The sequence below is a fragment of the Phocoena sinus genome, chromosome 4 (assembly GCF_008692025.1).
Source record: "Phocoena sinus isolate mPhoSin1 chromosome 4, mPhoSin1.pri, whole genome shotgun sequence".
Taxonomy (NCBI): domain Eukaryota; kingdom Metazoa; phylum Chordata; class Mammalia; order Artiodactyla; family Phocoenidae; genus Phocoena; species Phocoena sinus.
In genome coordinates this window covers 10,585,732-10,608,389 of record NC_045766.1, presented here as the reverse complement: position 1 = coordinate 10,608,389, position 22,658 = coordinate 10,585,732, and the positions used below count along the sequence as shown (strand labels likewise).

Genomic DNA, 22,658 nt, shown 5'->3' with positions numbered 1-22,658 from the left:
GTGAGCCCTTAGGCTGTGGGATCTGACACTACCTTTAAGTAGATAGTGTCAGAACTGAGTTAATTGTTTGGTGGTATTGGACAAAACACATAGGGGGTAAGAGCTCTGTCTAGACTGATTTTCTTGCATGTAATGTCTACTTGTTCCAGCAATATTTGTTGAAAAGACTGTCTTTGCTTCAGTGTATTGCCTTTGCTCCTGTCAGAGATCAGTTGACTGTATTTATGTAGATCTGTTTCTGTGCTCTCTGTTTTATTTTTTTATTGATGTCTTTGTTTATTCTTTTGCCAATACCACACTGACTTGATTACTGTAGTTTTATAGTAAGTCTTGAAGTTGGATAGTGTCAGTTCTCAGACTTTGTTCTTCTCCTTCAATAGTGTATTGGCTATTCTGGGTCTTTCGTTTCTCCATATAAACTTTTGAATCAGTTTATCTATATCCACAAAATAACTTGCTGGGATTTTATTTGGGATTGGATTCAATCTGTAGATCAAGTAGGGAAGAACTGACATCTTGACGATATTGATTCTTCCTCTCCATGAACATGGAATCCTTTCATTTCATTCTTCAGAGTTTGGTGATTTCTCTTATAGATCTCTTACATATTTCATTAGATTTATACCTAAGTATTTCATTTTTGGGGTGCTAATGTAAATGGTATTGTGTTTTTCATTTCAAATTCTACTTGTTAATTGCTGGTATATAGAAAACAATCGACTTTTTAAAAAGAATATTTATTTATTTTATTTTTGGCTGCATCGGGTCTTAGTTGCAGCATGTGGGATCTTTTGTTGTGGTTCATGGGCTTCTCTCTAGTTGTGGCACATGGGCTGCAGAGCACGTGGTCTCTGTCGTTGTGGTGCACGGGCTCCAGAGCACATGGGTTCTGTAGTTGCAGCACGTGGGCTCACTTGTTGTGGTGTGTGGACTCAGTAGTTGTGGCGTGTGGGCTTAGTTGCCCTGTGGCATGTGGGATCCCAGTTCCCCGACCAGGGATCGAACCCACATCCCCTGCATTGGATCCCTGCATCCTCTTAACCACTGGACCACCAGGGAAGTCCCTAGGAAAGCAATAGACTTTTGTATATTAACATTTTATCCTGTAACCTTGCTATAATCACTTATTAGTTCCAGGAGGGTTTATTTTTATCAGTTCTTTCAGATTTTCTACGTAGATAATCATGTCATCTGCAAAGAAAGACAGGTTTATATCTTCTTTCTCAATCTGTATGTCTTTTATTTCCTTTAATTGTCTTATTGCATTAGCTAGAACTTCTAGTACAATGTTGAAAAAGAATGGCAAGAGGGAGCATCCTTGTTTTATACCTGATCTTAGAAGGAAAACTTAGTTTTTCTCACCATTAAGTATGATGCTAACTGTAGGGTTTTTGGTAGATGCTCTTGATCATGTTGAGGAAGGTCCCCCCTCTATTCCTAGTTTACTGAGAGTTTTTATCATGAAGGGTTTTGGATTTTATCAAATGCTTTTTCTTTTTTTTAAATTTAATTTAATTAATTTATTTTTTATACAGCAGATTCTTATTAGTTATCTATTTTATACATATTAGTGTATTCAAATGCTTTTTCTGCATCCAATTTTTCTTTTTTAGTCCATTGTGATGGATTACACGAACTTATTTTCAAATGTTGAATCAGCCTAGCATGCCTGGAATAAATCTCATTTGGTCATGGTGTATAATCCTTTTTATAAATTATTGGATTGGATTTGCTAATATTTTGTTGAGGATTTTTGCAGTTTTATTTTCTTGTAATGTCTTTGTCTGGTTTTTGCATTAGGGTAATGCCAGCCTCATAGAATGAGTTTGGAAGTACAGTTGATCCTTGAACAACACGGGTTTAAATTGCATGAGTCCACTTATACGTGGATTTTTTTTTTCAATAAATACTACAGTACCACACAATCTGCAGTTGGTTGCATCCTCAGATGTGGAACCTTGTGTACTGAGGGCCGGCTCTGGGACTGGAGCATCCGTGGATTTAGTATCTGCAGCAGATCCTGGAACCATGGATACCAAGGGATGACTGTATGCTCTCTGATTCTGTCTTCTAGAAGAGATTGTTAAGAATTAGTATAATTTCTTCCTTAAGTGTTTGGTAGAATTTACCAGTGAACCTATCTGGGCCTGTTTTACATGTTTTGGAAGGCCTGCTGTTGGACAGGGCTGGGTCTCAGGGTGGCTGGCTGTGTGGCCCTGGGGGATACAGGGCTGGTGCCCATCTGCTGATGGGCAGCTAAGCCCCCAGCACTAATAGGGTAGAGGGAGGACTCCGGAATGGTGCTTGCTAGCACTAGTGTCCTCGTGGTAGAACAAGTACCTCAAAATGGCTGCCATCAGTATCTATGTGCCCTGGGGGACCCCATTTGCCTCTTGCCTCTCTAGGACTCTCTAAGATCAGCAAGTGGGTCTGACCCAGGGTCCTTTCAAATTATGCCTCTGCCCTGGGTCTGGGAGCCTGTGAGATTTTGCTTGTGCCCTTTAAGAGAAGAGTCTGTATTTCCTTCAGCCCTCTGGCTCTCCCCTATGCAATCCGCACTGACTTTCAAAGCAAAACTTTCTGTGGACTCTATCTTCTCTATGCAGGACCCCTGGGCTGGAGCCCAGTGTAGGACTCAGACCCTTCACTCCTTGGGGAGAACCTCCACAATTGTAATTACCCTCCAGTTTGTGGGTGTTGACTAAACTGCATCTTTGCCCCTCCTACCAGTTTCCTGTGGCTCCTTCTTTATATCTTTAGTTGTAGAAAATCTTTTCTGCTAGCCTTCAGCTTGTTCTCATATAGTTGTTTTGTAAATAGGTGTAATTTTGGTGTACCCAAAATGGGAGGAGGTGAGCTCAGAGCCTTCCTACTCTACCACCTTGGTCACACCAAAGCTTAGATTATTGATATTAGATCTCTTTTCCTTCCTAATATATGTATTCAATACTGTTCAAAATATCCCTCTCTACACTCCTATCACTGCATCTCACAAGTTTTCATAAGTTGTATTTTCATTTAGTTCAAAATATTTTAAAATTTATCTTGAGATTTCCTCTTTGACCCATGTGTTATCATAGAAGCAAGTTGTTCAGTCTCCAAGTATTTGAGGATTTCCCAGTTATCTTTCTGTTATTGATTTCTAGTTTAATTCCATTGCAGTTTGAATGCAGACATTGCATGATTTCTGTTCTTTAGAATTTGTTAAGGTATGTTTTATGGCCCATAATGTTTTCTGTCTTGATGAATACAGGATATTTCATGCAAGCTTGAGAAGAATGTGTATTCTGGTGTTATTGGATGAAGTAGTCTATAATTATATCCAATTATTTTTTTGAATTTTTGAAATTTATTTATTTTTTTATACAGCAGTTTCTTATTAGTTATCCATTTTATACATATTAGTGTATACATGTCAATCCCAATCTCCCAATGCATCACACCACAACCACCCCCCCGCCACTTTCCCCGCTTGGTGTCCATACGTTTGTTCTCTACATCTGTGTGTCTATTTCTGCCTTGCAAACCGGTTCATCTGTACCATTTTTCTAGGTTCCACATATATGCGTTAATATACGGTATTTGTTTTTCTCTTTCTGACTTACTTCACTCTGTATGACAGTCTCTAGATCCATCAACGCCTCTACAAATGACTCGATTTCGTTCCTTTTTCTGGCTGAGTAATATTCCATTGTATATATGTACAACATCTTCTTTATCCATTCGTCTGTCAATGGGCATTTAGGTTGCTTCCATGTCCTGGCTATTGTAAATAGTGCTGCAATAAACGTTGGGGTGCATGTGTCTTTTTGAATTATGGTTTTCTCAGGGTATATGTGCAGTAGTGGGATTGCTGCATCATATGGTAGTTCTATTTTTAGTTTTTTAAGGAACCTCCATACTGTTCTCCATAGTGGCTGTATCAATTTACATTCCCACCAACAGTGCAAGAGGGTTCCCTTTTCTCCATACCCTCTCCAGCATTTGTTGTTTGTAGATTTTCTGATGATGCCCATTCTAACTGGTGTGAGGTGATACCTCATTGTCGTTTTGATTTGCATTTCTCTAATGGTTAGTGATGTTGAGCAGCTTTTCATGTGCTTCTTGGCCATCTGTATGTCTTCTTTGGAGAAATGTCTATTTAGGTCTTCTGCCCATTTTTGGATTGGGTTGTTTGTTTTTATAAAAATTGAGCTGCACGAGCTGTTTATATATTTTGGAGATTAATCCTTTGTCCGCTGAGTCATTTGCATATATTTTCTGCCACTCTGAGGGTTGTCTTTCTGTCTTGTTTGTAGTTTCCTTTGCTTTGCAAAAGCTCTTAAGTTTCATAAGGTCCCATTTAATTTTGTTTTTATTTCCATTACTCTAGGAGGTGGATCAAAAAAGATCTTGCTGTGATTTATGTCAAAGAGTGTTCTTCCTATGTTTTCCTCTAAGAGTTTTATAGTGTCTCGTCTTACATTTAGGTCTCTAATCCATTTTGAGTTTATTTTTGTGTATGGTGTTAGGGAGTGTTCTAATTTCATTCTTTTACATGTAGGTGTGTCCAGTTTTCCCAGCACCACTTATTGAATAGACTGTCTTTTCTTCATTGTATATCCTTGCCTCTTCTGTCATAGATTAGTTGACTATATGTGTGTGGGTTTATCTCTGGGCTTTCTATCCAGTTCCATTGATCTATATTTCTGTTTTTGTGCCAGTACCATATTGTCTTGATTACTGTAGCTTTGTGGTATAGTCTGAAGTCAGGGAGTCTGATTCCTCCAGCTCCATTTTTTTCCCCTCAAGATTGCATTTCTATTCAGGGTCTTTTGTGTCTCCATACAAATTTTAAGATTTTTTGTTCCAGTTCTGTAAAAAATGCCATTAGTAATTTGATAGGGATTGCATTGACTCTGTAGATTGCTTTGGGTACTATAGTCATTTTCACAATATTGATTCTTCCAATCCAAGAACATGGTATATCTCTCCATCTGTTCACGTCATCTTTGATTTCTTTCATCAGTGTCTTATAATTTTCTGAGTGCAGCTCTTTTACCTTCTTAGGTAGATTTATTCCTAGGTATTTTGTTCTATTTGTTGCGATGATGAATGGAATTGTTTCCTTAATTTCTCTTTTTGATCTTTTGTTGTTAGTGTGTAGGAATGCAAGAGATTTCTGTGCACTAATTTTGTATCCTGCAACTTTACCAAATTCATTGATTAGCTCTAGTAGTTTTCTGGTGACATCTGTAGGATTCTCTATGTATAGTATCATGTCATCTGCAAACAGTGACAGTTTTACTTCTTCTTTTCCAATTTGTATTCCTTTTATTTCTTTTTCTTCTCTGATTGCTGTGGCTAGGACTTCCAAAACTATGTTGAATAATAGTGGTGAGAGTGGACATCCTTGTCTTGTTCCTGATCTTAGAGAAAATGCTTTCAGTTTTTCACCACTGAGAATGATGTTTGCTGTGGGTTTGTTGTATATGGCCTTTATTATGTTGAGGTAGGTTCCCTCTATGCCACTTTCTGGAGAGTTTTTTTTATCATAAATGGGTGTTGGATTTTGTCAGAAGATTTTTCTGCGTCTATTGAGATGATCATGTGGGTTTTATTCTTCACTTTTGTGGGGGGGGCATTAAAGGTCACCAGGCTTTTTATTGCCATTAAAGCAGACTCAGACAGGATGGTCCCAGCCTCGAGAGGGGACAGCCTGGCGGTCATGGGAACACTCATCACAGAAGCCCTGTCTGCAGGCCCAGCAGTGGTACTTGGAAAGCTTGACGCTGAACTCCTTCTGGCAGTTGTGGTAGTGCAGGATCTCATGGTCTGGTACCCAGTACACCGGCCTGGCCGCATCCTTCACCAAACCTAGTGGTATGTCATTGGCCGTCACCACGGCTCCCAAAGTGTTCTGCACGGACTTGCCCACCTTCCAAGCAATCAGCATCCCACCCTCACTGAGGTACCCTGTGCCTCGGTGACATCTAACTGAGAATTCCTGGCTTCATAGCAGTTGTCACACACCCTCACGGGTGCAGGGCCCCAGCCCCACTCCGGCACTGGCCGGGTCATGGGTGAACAGCTGTCACAGAAGCCCTCCCCCCAGGCCCGGCAGTGATGCTTGATGTCATTATCTTTAAAGGATGTAGCACACTTGTGCAGCTCAGGATCTGGGAGTTGGGCCTCCAGTAGGCAGAGGCGATCTGGTATGTCAGCCAGGACGTCACAACCTTGGTGGGCCCAAGGCTAAGCTCAGACACCGACTGAGCCATGAAGTTCATCCCATCCAAGAGGCGCTGGGCAGCATTGTTGTTGTCCTTCAGAAATCCATTAGTTCCAGGCCACACATGCACAATCTCTGTCTGCACCACTGTGTCCACAGGATATTGGTTCCCAAACCAGTACTGCCGGCTACAGTAGACCACGCCGCAGTTGGGACATTCGATTACGTACCCAGACCAGGCATATTTTGCGAGATCCATCCAGGGGGAGTCGGTTGAAGCAGCCGTCTTGGGCACCACGCTGACTTCATTGCCTCTCTCGTAGCAGGCCTTGCAGGTAAAAACCCGGTTGTCATACTGGTGAGAGTATCTGCAGCGGCTTTTGGCTTCATGAGGTACTCCTTCTTTCCCGTGATTCATGCTGTTCTTACATCCAGCCCCACAGCTGAGGCACAGGACGGAGCAGGTGAAGTACTCATCTGGAAAAAGGGAGCTGTGTGCCATCTCATCATCGGGGATCTCACCGCTGAAGTGGTCGCTGAGGGCCTTCAGAGCTTTGAAGATGATCCCCGGGTGCCAGGGAGAACGGGTGGTGTTATTCTCTAGTTGTTGCTCCAAAGCACGCCGAAGACCAGAAAAGTCTGTGGGAGGATTGTATGTCCTCGTTCCCTTGTAACGAATAGAACTGGAGGCTTCAGGGAAGCGGCCCAGCTTCCGGAACCGGTCCTGGATGAGCTTCTCGGGCACCTCGGAGGGGTGATCAGAGCCCAGCAGCTGAGTGTGCACAGTCTCGTGGAAAACGATAACAGCAGGGCCCAGGGTGGACAGGGGGACATCCAGGCCACAGCGGGCAGTGGTAGCCTTGAGCTGCTTGGTGAAGTGCTTCAGATAAGCTTCTGAGGCGTCCCCAAGGAACTTGAAGAGGTCATTGTGCAGTCGGTCTGCATGAGTTCGATAGATGACGAGGTCTAATGGCCAGAACCTTAAGCAGTACCCATGTTCTCTGGCTTATATTCACTGTAGCCCCCAAGAGCCCTTCTGTGTCTATCACTGCTACTTTGTGGACTGGGTCATATGCCGCCCACACTCCAACAGTGCAGGACTCCTGGGCAGGGAGGTTTGAAGACTTCCCGGCCACAAAAGAAAGTGTGGTTGAGGGTATGAGACTTCTCATCCCCAGTATTTCCAAAAATGGAAACCACTTTCAGATGCTGATAGGGTTTGCAGTCCAATTTCCTAATAAAGTCCTCTTCATTCGTTACCTGAATTTTTTCATTCTCATCTACTAGGAGGAAACTCACAACCTTCTCAGTCATCTTCCTCTTGGTGTCCTCATCCATCCCTTCTTCCTCCAGCACCTGGACCTTAGGCACATGGTACACAGTAACAGGGTGCCTCCTTTTGTTACCCCCAGAATGAGTCCTCTCTGGCACTCCAGGAACAAGTTGATTTTACAGGTCTGGCACCTCACGTCTGCCGTCTGCTTCATACCTGGAGAACGCCCACTGGGGCCCTTGCAGGGGTCACAGTAAGGGAACGTGGCCAGCTTTGAGTCTGATCCGCTCATGGTTTCTCAGGCACTCCTGCCGCTGGAGCTTCTCCTCATAGCGGAGACACTGCAGGCTGCAGCACTCATCACACTCGGAGACGCCTTCATCAGTCCCGCTGCAGGTGTAACTCTCCTGGCACAACAGCCCAGGCTTCAGACCTTTCTCTGCTGGGGACGTCTGCGCACTCATATTCAGACCGGGAAGGAAAGCATCTACAATATAACAGTACCTGGGCTTTCCCCAGAAGTGAAGACAAAGGCATTGAGTCTGAAGACTGAGCACAGCCTCCACAGGGTTCTGAACACCCTTAAAAAAATGTTTTTAAAAAAACATTCGATGTCCTATCAGAATTCTTCACACATTTACAAACGTTCGGATGTTTAATTTTCTGCTGCCAAGCCTCCTGGATCAGCAGCAATGTTGACTTGGCTTGATAGTTTCATCCTCCATAAAGTGCAGGCAAATATATGGTTAAAATTAACTTGAGAGGGTCTGTTATGGCTATCTGAGAGAGATCTGATGGGTTCACTGAGGTGGGCGCATGCATGGGGCCTCAGACACAAGGTTTTGGTAATGAAAGAGAGTGGTCAGGAACTTTTCAATATTATCCAGCTTAAGTCAGTATTTCAGAGGATACCTCGACGCCTCTCTCCAGCCGGGGATTCCTCACCCTTCCTTCTTTCCGGACAACACCACCACAACCCAAGGGACAGCAGCAAGGTCTAAGAACAAAGAAGGGCACCCCAAATCCCCCCACGCTGGCAGAGGCCAGAGCCGCATCCATTGTTTATACCACCCCCACCGCCCCCGCCCCCCCCTTCCTTCCGGGGGGCAGAGGGAGCTCCAGGGCTATCACTCGTCCGGTGCAGGGCTATGCCCTTCCCTCCCCGACCGCAGCATCCCGGAACCCTACCAAGAAGCAGCTCTGCTGTGGCGAGGAAGCGTCAGGGGATCCCGGGGCCCCGGTGGAGGTGTGGGCTGTTCCTCAAGGCACCAGTGGATCTATCCTCATCTCCATTTCCATCCCCCTTCTCCTTCACTGCCTCCTGAGGTTCCTCCTCTCCTGTTGTCAGTTAGGATCAGCTGATGCGAGTGAAATTCTCCCTGCTCCCAATTTGTTAATATGGTGTATCACACTGATTGATTTGTGTATATTGATACGCAATATAAATATTTTGCATCCCTGGGATAAATCCCACTTGATCATGGTGTATGATCCTTTTAATGTGTTGTTGGATTCTGTTTGCTAGTATTTTGTTGAGGAATTTTGCATCTATATTCATCAGTGATATTGGTCTGTAATTTTCTTTTTTTGTAGTATCTTTGTCTGGTTTTGGTATCAGGGTGATGGTGGCCTCATAGAATGAGTTTGGGAAGAGTTTGAGAAGGATAGGTGTTAGCTCTTCTCTAAATGTTTGGTAGAATTCACCTGTGAAGCCATCTGGTCTGGACTTTGTTTGTTGGAAGATTTTTAATCACAGTTTCAATTTCATCACTTGTGATTTGTCTGTTCATATTTTCTGTTTCTTTCTGGTTAAGTCTTGGAAGCTTATACCTTTCTAAGACTTTGTCCATTTCTTCCAGGTTGTCCATTTTATTGGCATACAGTTGCTTGTAGTAGTCTCTTAGGATGCTTTGTATTTCTGTGGCGTCTGTTGTAACTTCTCCTTTTTCATTTCTGATTTTATTGATTTGAGTCCTCTCCCTGTTTTTCTTGATGAGTCTGGCTAATGGTTTATCAATTTTGTTGTTTATCTTCTCAAAGAACCAGCTTTTAGTTTTATTGATCTTTACTATTGTTTTCTTTGTTTCTATTTCATTTATTTCTGCTCTGATCTTTATGATTTCTTTTCTTCTACTAACTTTGGGTTTTGTTTGTTCTTCTTTCTCTAGTTCCTTTAGGTGTAAGGTTAGATTGTTTATTTGAGATTTTTCTTGTTTCTTGAGGTAGGCTTGCATTGCTATAAACTTCCCTCTTAGAAGTGCTTTTGCTGCATCCCATAGGTTTTGGATCATCGTGTTTTCGTTGTCATTTGTCTCAAGGTATTTTTTTATTTCCTCTTTGATTTCTTCAGTGATCTCTTGGTTATTTAGTAACGTATTGTTTAACCTCCATGTGTCTGTGTTTTTTAGGTTTTTTTCCCTATAATTGATTTCTAATCTCATAGCATTGTGGTCAGAAAAGATGCTTGATATGATTTCAATTTTCTTAAATTTACTGAGGCTTAATTTGTGACCAAGATGTGATCTATCCTGGAGAATGTTCCTTGCACACTTGAGAAGAAAGTGTAATCTGTTTTTGGATGGAGTGTCCTATAAATACCAATTAAATCTATCTGGTCTGTTGTGTCATTTAAAGCTTGTGTTTCCTTATTAATTTTCTGTTTGGATAATCTGTCCACTGGTGTAAGTGAAGTGTTAAAGTCCCCCACTATTATTGTGTTACTGTTGATTTCCTCTTTTATAGCTGTTAGCAGTTGCCTTAGATATTGAGGTGCTCCTATGTTGGATGCATATATATTTATAATTGTTATATCTTCTTCTTGGATTGATCCCTTCATCATTATGTAGTGTCCTTCCTTGTCTCTTTATTTAACATTCTTTATTTTAAAGTCTATTTTATCTGATATGAGTATTGCTACTCCAGCTTTCTTTTGATTTCTATTTGCATGGAATATCTTTTTCCACCCCCTCACTTTCAGTCTGTATGTGTCCCTAGGTCTGAAGTAGGTTTCTTGTAGACAGCATATATATGGGTCTTGTTTTTGTATCCATTCAGCGAGCCTGTGTCTTTTGGTTGGCACATTTAATCCATTCACTTTTAATGTAATTATCGATATGTACGTTCCTATTACCATTTTCTTAATTGTTATGGGTTTGTTTTTGTAGGTCCTTTTCTTCTCTTGTGTTTCCCACTTAGAGAAGTTCCTTTAGCATTTGTTGTAGAGCTGGTTTGGTGGTGCTGAACTTTCTCAGCTTTTGCTTGTCTGTAAAGCTTTTGATTTCTCCGTTGAATCTGAATGAGATCCTTGCTGGGTAGAGTAATCTTGGTTGTAGGTTCTTCCCTTTCATCACTTTAAACATATCATGCCACTCCCTTCTGGCTTACAGAGTTTCTGCTGAGAAATCAGCTGTTAACCTTATGGGAGTTGCCTTTTATGTTATTTGTTGTTTTTCCCTTGTTGCTTTCAAAAATTTTTCTTTGTCTTTAATTTTTGTCAGTTTGATTACTGTGTGTCTCGGCATGTTTCTCCTTGAGTTTATCCTGCCTGGGACTCTCTGTGCTTCCTGGACTTGGGTGGCTATTTCCTTTTCCATGTTAGGGAAGTTTTTGACTATAATCTCTTCAAATATTTTTGGGTCTTTTCTCTCTCTCTTCTCCTTCTAGGACCCCTGTAATGCGAATGTTGTTGCATTTAATGTTGTCCCAGAGGTCTGTTAGGCTGTCTTCATTTCTTTTCATTCTTTTTTCTTTATTTTGTTCCATGGCAGTGAATTCCACCGTTGTGTCTTCCAGGTCACTTATCCGTTCTTCTGCCTCAGTTATTCTGCTATTGATTCCTTCTAGTGTATTTTTCATTTCAGTTATTGTATTGTTCATCTCTGTTTGTTTGTTCTTTAATTCTTCTAGGTGTTTTTTCTTTAATTTTTCTAGGTCTTTGTTAAACATTTTTTGCATCTTCTCGATCTTTGCCTCCATTCTTTTTCCGAGATCCTGGATCATCTTCACTATCATTATTCTGAATTCTTTTTCTGGAAGGTTTCCTATCTCCATTTCATTTGGTTGTTTTTCTGGGGTTTTATCTTTTTCCTTCATCTGGTACTTAGCCCTCTGCCTTTTCATCTTGTCTGTCTTTCTGTGAATGTGGTTTTTGTTCCAAAGGCTGCAGGATTGTAGTTTTTCTTGCTTCTGCTGTCTGCCCTCTGGTGGATGAGGCTATCTAAGAGGCTTGTGCAAGTTTCCTGATGGGAGGGACTGGTGGTGGGTAGAGCTGGCTGTTGCTCTGGTGGGCAGAGCTCAGTAAAACTTTAATCTGCTTATCTGCTGATGGGTGGGGCTGGGTTCCCTCCCTGTTGGTTGTTTGGCCTGAGGCGACCCAACACTGGAGCCTACCTGGCTCTTTGGTGGGGCTAATGGTGGACTCCGGGAGGGCTCACACCAAGGAGTACTTCCCAGAACTTCTGCTGCCAGTGTCCTTGTCCTCACGGTGAGCCACAGCCACCCCCCGCCTCTGCAGGAGACCCTCCAACACTAGCAGGTAGGTCTGGTTCAGTCTCCTGTGGGGTCACTGCTCCCCCTCCTGGGTCCCAGTGTGCACACTACTTTGTGTGTGCCCTGCAAGGGTGGAGTCTCTGGTTCCCCCAGTCCTGTTGAAGTCCTGCAATCAAATCCCACTAGCCTTCAAAGTTTGATTCTCTAGGAATTCCTCCTCCTGTTGCCAGACCCCCAGGTTGGGAAGCCTGACGTGGGGCTCAGAACCTTCACTCCAGCGGGTGGACTTCTGTGGTATAAGTGTTCTCCAGTTTGTGAGTCACCCACCCAGCAGTTATGGGGTTTGATTTTATTGTGATTGCGCCCCTCCTACCGTCTCATTGTGGCTTCTCCTTTTTCTTTGGATGTGGGGTATCTTTTTTGGTGAGTTCCAGTGTCTTCCTGTCAATGATTGTTCAGCAGTTAGTTGTGATTCCGGTGCTCTCGCAAGAGGGAGTGAGAACACGTCCTTCTAGTCTGCCATCTTGAACCAATCTTCACTATTTTTTTTTTTTCCACTATTTTTTAAAATGGTAACTTTATAATATATATATATATATTCTTAATTATATTATTTATTTTTGGCTGCGTTGGGTCTTCATTGCTGCACGCGGGCTTCCTCTAGTTGCGGCAAGCGAGGGCTGCTCTTCATTGCAGTGTGTGGGCTTCTGATAGCGGTGGCTTCTCTTGTTGTGGATCACAGGCTCTAGGTGCATGGGCTTCTGTCGTTGTGGCACACGGGGTCAGTAGTTACGGCTCATGGGCTGTAGAGTGCAGGCTCAGTAGTTGTGGCGCACGGGCTTAGTTGCTCTGTGTCATGTGGGATCTTCCCAGGCCAGGGCTCAAACCCATGTCCCCTCCATTGGCAGATGGACTCTTAACCACTGTGCCACCAGGGAAGTCCAAATCATAGTTATTTTTAATTGCTGGTCTGATCATTCCAACATGTCTGCCACATCTGACTCTGGTTCTGTTGCTTGATGTGTCTCTTCAAAATTTTTTTTTTTTTGCCTTCTAGTATGCCTAGTAATTCTTTTTTGAAAGCTGGATATGAGACATGAGGTACTGGGTAGAGGAACTGTAATAAATAGGCATTTAGTAGTGCTGGCCAGGTGTGGAAAGTGGGAAGTGCTCTTTTGTCCTGTGGCCTATCTTTTAGTGAACTTGACAAGTTCACACTGCCCAGTCTAGCCCACCTCTCTGGGGGGACAGGATGGCTAGAGGGGGCTGGAGTTGGGTGTCTCCCTCCCCCTAGGTCGTTTAGGTTCTATAAAGCCCCAATAGGTTCACTGTGCTAAAACAGTTTCTTTTGAGGGCAGGCCTCCTGAGGAACAGTGCACTCTGGCTGCTTTTCCGCTCTCTCTAGCCGCAGAGATTATCTCCAGCTGTACTGCGAGGACCGGGTACAGCTCCTAGAGGAAGAACTCAGAACTGTGGGCACACCCTGCCAAAGCCGGGCTCTCCCGAAGTTCTTCACTCTTGGACCTGTCCACCCTGAGCCTCCAGCAACTGGTCAGTTACAGTTTAGCTTTTCCTGTACTGGTACTGGCTCCGCTGAGGTTTCTGCTCACAGGTTTCTACTCAGTTAGGTTGTGATTTTTTGTATTCACCTGTCTGTCTCTCTAAATTTTGGAGGCAGCAGTTTGCCCTGTGGTCTCAGTTCTCAGATGTATCTAAGAAGAGCTGTTGGTTTTCAGTTTGTTCACATTTTTACTTGTTAACATAGAATGGCTGCTTCCAAGCTCCTTATATGCAGACTGGAAACCAGAAGTCTCAACTGTTTATTTTTTTCCTTATGTTTTTCATTTAGTAGAAAAACAGTGTGACATTAAGAAAACATTTTAAATCTCCATAAGATGACCTGTCATGTTTTCAGTTATTCACATTCTTTTCCAGTCTTTGTTCACATGTATGCATGTTTTACTTCGCTATTACCACTGTAAACAGAGAAAAGTTTTCACTATGTTTGTTGAGCATAGCTATCTTTAAAATTTTTGCTTAATATTCCACCTGGTTTGTATATATTTTCATAGCTTTCTTCATATTGGATGTTAGATATTGTTTGTTTCCAGCTTTCATCTACTGGGACTTATTCTTCAATTTTAGCTAGCATCTACTTATTAAACATTAAGTGCTTTACATCAGGTATTTTCACTTCCAGTTTGTAGTTGAAGAAGCTGAAGCTTCTTTGTGTTAAATAACTTATCTGAGCTTATATAATGAGTAAGTATCAGAGCCAGGATTTACTTTTTTGTTTTTGGCTGCGCCACACGGCATGAAGAATCTTACTTCCCCAACCGGGGATCAAACCCGTGCCCCCTGCGGTGGAAGTGTGGAGTCCTAACCACTGGACCACCAGGGAATTCCCAGATCCAGGATTTCAAATCAGACATTTTAAAACTCAAAAGCCCGTATTCTTTACTTCCATAGTATGCTGTCATTTCAACTGACTTTTTTCTTATTTAAATGACTTCCTAAGATAAAGTCCCAGAAGAATACTGTTTGTGATTTATAATATGAATTATTAAACATTTTTCCCAATAAGAAAGTACTATTATTATCACTTTACTAGTTTATTTTTTTCCAAATTTAATATTTTAAAATAGTACAAGTTAATGTTTATTTTGTATATAAGTTCAGAGTTTTTCAAAGTGTTTGTTTATGATTTGTTTTCTTCTTTAAATCTGTTCTTGTTTATTGCCTATTTATAAGTGTTATCTTGATGTTTATATTTTGCATGTACATTTTAATTTATCAATCTGTTCTATTATTTTAACTGCTTCAGATTTTAGAAAGTTGTTTCATCAAACCCTTGATAGCCAATTATAATTTATTCTAGTTTTCCTAACATTCAACATGTAACTCCTGATTTTGAGTTTGTTTTTGTATATGGTGTAAGGTGTTTAATCTTATTTCCAAATTGTTGTTCAGTTATCCCAATATCACTTATTCAATCAAACTTTTCCTCTTGTTGTTCTGAGTGTGGTGGCGTACAGAGAACTACCAGTAAGGCCCACAAATAATTACCAGTCTGTCCAAAGCAGAAGAAAACAAAAATGCTCAGTGCCTCTAGGAAGAGAGGCGAAAGCAGAGCTACTGACCATTTCTCTGCCATTTACCATGCCCTGCATGGAGTCGGCCATGTTTGTGAGTAGGGCTAAGGTCACTCTCATTCTTGATCGTGTGCTGCCCTCTAACTGCACTGCGGGTCACCTACAGCTTGCCACCATGCTTGTGTCGAGAGCATCCTCCACAGGTACTCAGAGGGACAGCATCTGGACCCATTTGCCTGCCTTTTGCTGTTTCTCTCTTGGTGAGCTTGACTGTGCCTCTCCCCAGCAGATACTTCCTGGACCCTCCATAGGAGAAGGTGGCCTTTGGCATGTTTTCTCTAGTGCTGTGTTTTACCTTAGATTTTTTTGTTGTTTCTTTTACTCTTCCTACTATCATTCATTCTCAGTGTTTCCAGACTGTCCTATTAGGGATTGTTCTTTTGACTTGGGGACCACGGTTTCCTGGCTCTAATACCCATTCCGTTGTCCTCCACGCTCTGCATGCAGGGCATCCTCACCATCTTGCTGGTCCTGTGATCTGGGTGTTTCAGTCCCGAGCACTGGCGGACAAGAGCACAGAGGTGATGGGACGTGGTGTCGTGATGTTTGGCCCACCATGCCCTTAGAGATGTTTTATCCACCATACATTTAATTCACAAAGAACCTTTGCATTGCCCCCACTTCTGAGCACATCTTCCCTGAAAAATTTGACCTGTGGTTCTAGGGCATCATATTTTCCATGTGCTGATTGTGTTTCTCCATGTCCAGTCTTCAGGTCCTCATTCCCTAGAAGGTGCTTCTTCTGATGACTCTAATTGAAGGTAGTCCAACAAAGAAATGGGGGAGAAATTTCCCAAGGGCTTTTTTTTTGTGTGTGTGTGTGGTACGCGGGTCTCTCACTGTTGTGGCCTCTCCCGTTGCGGAGCACAGGCTCAGGACGTGCAGGCTCAGTGGCCATGGCTCACGGGCCCAGCCGCTCCGCGGCATGCGGGATCCTCCCGGACTGGGACACAAACCTGCGTCCCCTGCATCGGCAGGCAGACTCCCAACCACTGCACCACCAGGGAAGCCCCAGATAAGCTTTTGAGAAGAAATCTGATACACTTCTGCAGAATATAATTGGAAGATTTTTCAGATTACCTATAAATGTATAATTATATTTATAAATAATTATGTTAAAATTTTTAAATTAAAATTTATTTAAATTTATAAATATATTATACATTATTTACTTATTCATTTAATTCCTACATATTTCTTTATTCATCTTATGTAATTACCTAATGGAATATCTATCTCTTACCCCTGTTCTAGTCTTTTAAAATCAGGAACCTTATTTAAACAAATGAAAACCAGTAACAACCTGGTTCTACAGTGATGTTCCTGTCAAGGCAAAGACAAGCACTGAATCCTTTAACCGACCTGGACCAGATTGTTTTGGGGACGTTTTTTCCCCCCAGTTTGAGTATTTAAATACTTTGCTGGTCATTTCCACTAATGTGGTGGGAGCACTTTGAAATCTGCCCACATTCTCTCAGCCCTTTTGTTGGAGAAGCACCTGGGAAATAAAGGTGATGGTTCTGACTCGTGTCTTTCTTTGACGTGAGGGGAAGATAGTGTCAGAATGTACCTGCCTTTACCCTCCAGCCCAGTGGCTCTGCAGGTGACCCCAGGCCAGGAGTATCAACACCACCATCACCTGGGAACTCATTAGAAAATGCATATTCTAGGGCCCTACCCCAGGTCTGCTGAGTGAAAACTTCTGGGCAAGGGGTCCAGGGAACTGCATGTTCAAGCCCTTCAGGTGCCTCAGCGTCAGCATCCCCCTTTGAGAACCACTGCTCTGGTCTGACCAACCAGTCTCTCCCTTGTGAGGGTACTGTGAATTTCTGTTGAGTTCTGCTGCGGCTGCAATGAAGACACCACAGTGGTCTTTGAAGGTCTGACTGATAAATTACCCCCATCTTGAACATGTACTGGGAGGGTTGGACCAGGAGACAGGAGAGTTGCTTTCCATTCTGTTCTCACCACTAACTAGTCCTGGAGGATTCCCTCTTCATGAAAATGGAATTTTACCATCTGCTTTCATTGCTTTATGTGACAGGAAGATAAAATCAAGCAGTGGGTGTTAAAGTGGTTTGAAAACATTAACATGTAACATAAAATGCAACGTGGCAGCCATGTAAAAATTTGTCCCTTTGGATCCTTGACCTCAACTAGATTTCCCTGTGAAGAGTGCTGTGCATCTATGGATGGGTTGCATTGCTTTGCACACCCACTCACATCTATGGGGTGTACTGCTGTAAGAAATCACAGCAAATTTAGAACCTGTGAATATAGAAGATGAAATAGGTCCTAGGAACATGGCAAATAAAAAAATAGCTTTCATGAGACCCAAATCTTGGAAAGTCAAATGTTGTCTAGTTTTTTCACTGTAAAAGAGTTAGGTGGGGAAAAAAGAGATAGATGAAGTGTTAGGAATGGAAAGGAGGAAAAAAACATCCATTTACTTCTTAAGAATGACGCACTCTTGCGGCACTTCAGCGCAAATCCCCACGTGGGTAAGTGGTACTCCGTTGGCCCACAGGGTGGCAGTAGCGGACCTGGAGGGGTCTCTTCTTTGGAGCAGAGTCTCGTGGGCGCTCTTTTCTGTCTGCACAACAAAGTGAAGAAAAGAGACTTCTTCCATTAAACACCTGTGCATTTCAGGGGGAAGTTTTGTCTTAAATAATGAAGGTAATTTCCCATTTGAGGAAAAGAAAGGTGACATATTTAGGTTCAAGTGCCACGATTGCTCATTCGGTGTTCTAAGAGAAATTACTCCCGTCACCAGAAAGGGGCCCCAGTCCAAGGCCTGGTCCACGGTTACACTTTAGTATGTCACTCGCTTTTTGGAGGTAACAGCTGGAATGTTTTATAATAGTGTTTATTTTTACTTGTTGACAGTTTGCTTTATTTATTTATTTATGGCTGTGTTGGGCCTTCGTTTCTGTGCGAGGGCTTTCTCTAGTTGTGGCAAGCGGGGGCCACCCTTCATCGCGGTGCATGGGCCTAGCACTATCGCGGCCTCTCTTGTTGCAGAGCACAGGCTCCAGATGTGCAGGCTCAGTAATTGTGGCTCACGGGCCCAGTTGCTCCACGGCATATGGGATCTTCCCGGACCGGGGCACGAACCCGTGTCCCCTGCATTGGCAGGCGGACTCTCAACCACTGGGCCACCAGGGAAGCCCCTGGAATGTTTTTAAAAGAAAAATGACAATTTACCAGTTCAGCCAGGGGTTCCTGATAATTTACTCACTGTTCCATGTAAGTTCAGCCTTGAACCTCAGCATCACCCTCACTCAGTTGCCACCTGACATACACCCTGAGGCATCAGAGTCTTGGTGGTGGATGGTTTGCACGAAGCTGTTCAAGCTACAACACTGTGGGGCTTTACATTGTTCCAGGGCTGGTCATGGACCAGGTCACTAGGCACAGAGGCAGAGAACAAGAGGCTTTCTGGGAAATAAAGGTCTCTTTGGGGTTTCTTTAAATTCAGATTATGTAAGTTAGATGCAGATGAGCATTTCTCCTGCTTATGTAAAAGGATTTGGACAAGGAAATCACAAAACTCATGAGAATGGGTTTAGAACTGTTTGGAACTTAACAGTATTTTTCATGGCATCCTGTCAGATACACGTAGAAGTGTATACTGTGCTCGCTCATAATGACTTAGCTGGTCCCTCAGCTTTGTTCCACAGGATATGACATTTCCTCTGCCAACTTCCCAATCATGGCGCTGTCATTCTCCTTCACAAGAGTGACAAGATCTTTTATTAAAACGATCAGTATGTCTATATATAAAATTTTAAGTGTATATACCTGCCTCTGAAATTATTAAGAATACCTTCATAATAATCCTTTCATTTTATTGCAAAAGACACTATTGTAATAGCATGGCTAGGAAGGAAACACAGCTAATTTTCAAGGTGACTCATTTAGCAAGATGGAAAACAAAAGTTCCTTGTGTGTAAAAATATCTGGTGATTGACATGTTACCAAATTTCCACAAAATAGATTTCCATGTAATTTAAGACTTTGATTTTTTTTCCTCATAGATCATAAGAACCCTCCTGACCAGGATTAGTGTCAGGGGAGCATGTTTCCTTACGAACTGAGAAGCAGAGGCTTCTGTAGGGCGGTGAGAAGACCAGGATGCTTTTGCATGAAGATGTCACTCCAGCAGTGCTGTCCCCACCCCAGCAATGATTTCCTGGCTCAGCTCTCACTCTGCAGGCAGCGGGGGATTCTGAGCACAGGAGCGTCTTGATTGACCCAGGCTTTAACTGGATCTCCACGGAGATGAGGCTGGAAGAGAGTGGGGCGCTGTGGGAGCTGCCGGTTATCTCCCTCTGACTTCATTTTCTGCCGCCTTCCGTGGTCCCTGGTCCCTGGTCTCAGCCCACCGCTCTCCTGGCTGCTGCTTGAACCACCCGAAAGCTCCCAGTCGGGCCTTTAGAGCGAGCAGCCCGCTGCCTGGAACCCTCTTCCCCCGGCACCTACGGGCCTCCTCTCGCACCTTCCTCGGACGCCGGCTTCTCCTGGAGCCCGTCCAGGTCTAAAACCTACCCCCACCCATGCCAGGCCCTCCCTGCCCCCTCCCCGTCTTTATGGCTCCTTCGTACTTATTGCCAAATGACACGTTAGGTGCAGTCAGTTGGCAATGACAATGGGGTTAACGTCCCAATAAACCCATCGTAAGTTGAAAATATCATGGGTCAAAAATGCATTTGATACACGCAGCCTCCCGGACATCCCAGCTCAGCCCCGCCCACCTCACACGTGCTCAGAACACTCACATTAGCCTGCACGTGGGCAGAACCCTCTAACGCAAGGCCTAGTTTATAATAAAGGGTTGATTGTTTCACGGAGTTTATGGAATATTGCACTGAAAGGGAAGAACAGAATGGAGTGCGGGTCTGGATGGTTGTCCGTGTATCAGTTGCTCACCCCCGTGACTGGGGGCTGCAGCTGCCCTGCCCAGGATCAGAGAGAGGGTCGTACTGCGTGCCGGACCCCCAGGGAAAGTCCACATTCTGAATTCTGAGCACGGTTTCCACTGAAAGCACATGGCTTTCGCACCATCGTAAAGTCGAACCATCATGAGTAGGGGGACGATCTGTGTTGATTGTGGTAGTTTCCGCATACATGGGGAGGGTCCACTCGGAAGGGCTAGGCGCCTTCACCGCTGGGTCCCCGACGCCTGCACCTCCGCGGGTATCACGTGGATGTTGAAGTGAGCGCGGTCCCGGCCCTGCCGTCTCCCGCCCCCGCCTCAGTGGAGCTCAGGAAGCAGGATGTGGGAGCACACTGTCACCTCAGTGGTGCCTTCACGCTGGGCCCTTCCTGGATTTTAGACTCCCGTCAAATGCCTACGATGGAAGGAGGTTCGAAGCTAGCTTTTCAGACTGAGCACACATCTCCAGCCACCATTCTGTTTATGGTCCAGGCCCTGCCCTGCTCAGCAGGTGGATCTGTTGCTGGATCACCAAGAACCTCGTGACTCCCAGGGAGACCCCGGCCCCTCAGCCACTCGGTGAGCGCCATCCTGAGCCAGCACCGGGCCACCTGTGCCCTTGCATCCTGTCGCCTGCCAGCACCTGCTGCTGCCATCCAGGCCTTTCACAGCCCCTGCCACGTAGAGAGGGAAAACCAGAACACCACTCTTCAGCAAGGGTGCACTGTGGTGCCTATTTTTATTTTAATGACTCATTCTCTCCTACCTCATTAGGCTTGCTTCTTCAAAGGGGGAATACCTGGCTGAATCTGCATAACCCCTTATTATTGACCTACCTCTGTTCACGCAGAAATGATTGCCACTCACGGCTCTCCTACCAGGCTCTTTTTGTAAATAATCTAAATTTATTTTCTCAAAATAGAAAGGGGATATCTTGCTGGTTCCGCAATTTCCTTGTTTTGCTGGACTGCAAGGCCCTGAGATTTTATTTATTTATGGCTACCTTGGGTCTTCATTGCTGTGCGCGGGCTTCAGTAGTTGTGGCACGCGGGCTCAGTAGCTGTGGCGTACGGGCTTAGTTGCTCCACGGCATGTGAGATCTTCCCAGACCAGGGCTCGAACTCGTGTCCCCTGCATTTGCAGGCGGACTCTCAGCCACTGCGCCACCAGGGAAGCCCAGTCCCTGAGATTTAAACGAATGTTCTTTGTCCCCACATCAGTGGCATGCAGCTCTTAGCTGAGGAAGGAGGACCCCGCAAACGCCGCTTTCAGCTCCAGGACCTCCTGACCTGCCCCCACCGGGTCCTGGTTCATGTGCTCCCCCCACCACCCGGCCTTGTTTCCCCCCTCTTAGTGAGGCCATGACCTTATACTTTAGAAATATTGCGAATTTGACTTTGAAGATGAAAGCTTTCCCCTCAAACCACTCCCCATTATCATCATTCTGAAACCAGAGCTGGAATGGGAAACCGATTTTGAGACTTTAAAAATTATTCCCTGCTGGGACGTAGAGACTGTCATACAGAGTGAAGGAAGTCAGAAAGAGAGAAACAAATACCATATATTAACGCATATATGTGGAACCTAGAAAAATGGTACAGATGAACCGGTTTGCAGGGCAGAAATAGAGACACAGATGTAGAGAACAAACGTATGGACACCAAGGGGGGAAAGCGGGGCTGGGGGGGATGAATTGGGAGATTGGGATTGACATATATACATTAATAGGTATAAAATAGATACCTAATAAAAACTTGCTGTATAAAAAAAATAAAATAAAATTCAAAAAAAATTATTCATTGCTGGTCTTCAGAGGCAAAATTCAGATAAGAGAGTTTATCAGTTATACTTCCGTTTCTACTCAAAAGCTCATGGCTGCTCACTCAAAGGCCTCTTGATCTGATCTTCCAACACTGCTTACAGTGCCCCAGACTGACGGCAGTGCGCCCTGGAGCCTGGCATTTGGATGGAACATTTCTTCCCTGAGGAGAGAAGTGACAGTTTGAGACAGGGCGGGGTTGGGATGGAGAGCACTGCTCACCCTGAGAAGTACCTGAGTTTGCGGGGATTCTGACTGAGCACCCCGAGTCCGTGGTCTGCTGCTGAAAATACTTATGGTTGCTTTTGTTTCTGGAACTTTGAGAGAAAAAGAGATTTGTGGCGGCCTGGGGGGTCTGGTTTTGAAATGCAAACACGGGGCTTCTGAGTCAGACTTGGGCAGGGTGGCATTTTGTCTTTAAAGAGCAGCAATGTGGTTTGATTTGTCTCTGCTGTCTTGACATTTAGTTGGATTCCTGGGCAGTTGGTTGGCCCAGGCACATCTCCACGGAGCACGGGGCCTGGCCTTGGCACTGCCTGGCAAGTCTGTGTGCTTGGGGAGGGACTGTGGCTGGGAGGCCAAGCCGATTTTCAAGGCAGAACTGTGTGTAAAAACACCCAGTGACACATAACTTTTAGAAATTAAAATGCCTATTCTTGGGGAAAAAAGGCACACAGAAGTGTCATTGAAAGTTTACTTCTAATCTCTTACGGTAGGAGCTACAAAGCTGAGTTTACTTTCTAGAAAATTCTAGTTTATTTTCTAGAAAGTTGCATTTT

At 44.0% G+C, this 22,658-nt stretch overlaps 1 protein-coding gene and 1 pseudogene across 6 annotated transcripts in view; one reads left to right on the top strand and one right to left on the bottom strand.

Annotated features, from left to right (window-relative positions):
- The window catches only part of BTD (biotinidase), a 69,613-nt gene that overhangs the window by 12,657 nt on the left and 34,298 nt on the right, over window positions 1-22,658 (top strand). The window lies entirely within an intron of this gene.
- Window positions 5,624-7,948, bottom strand: LOC116753295 (annotated as a pseudogene).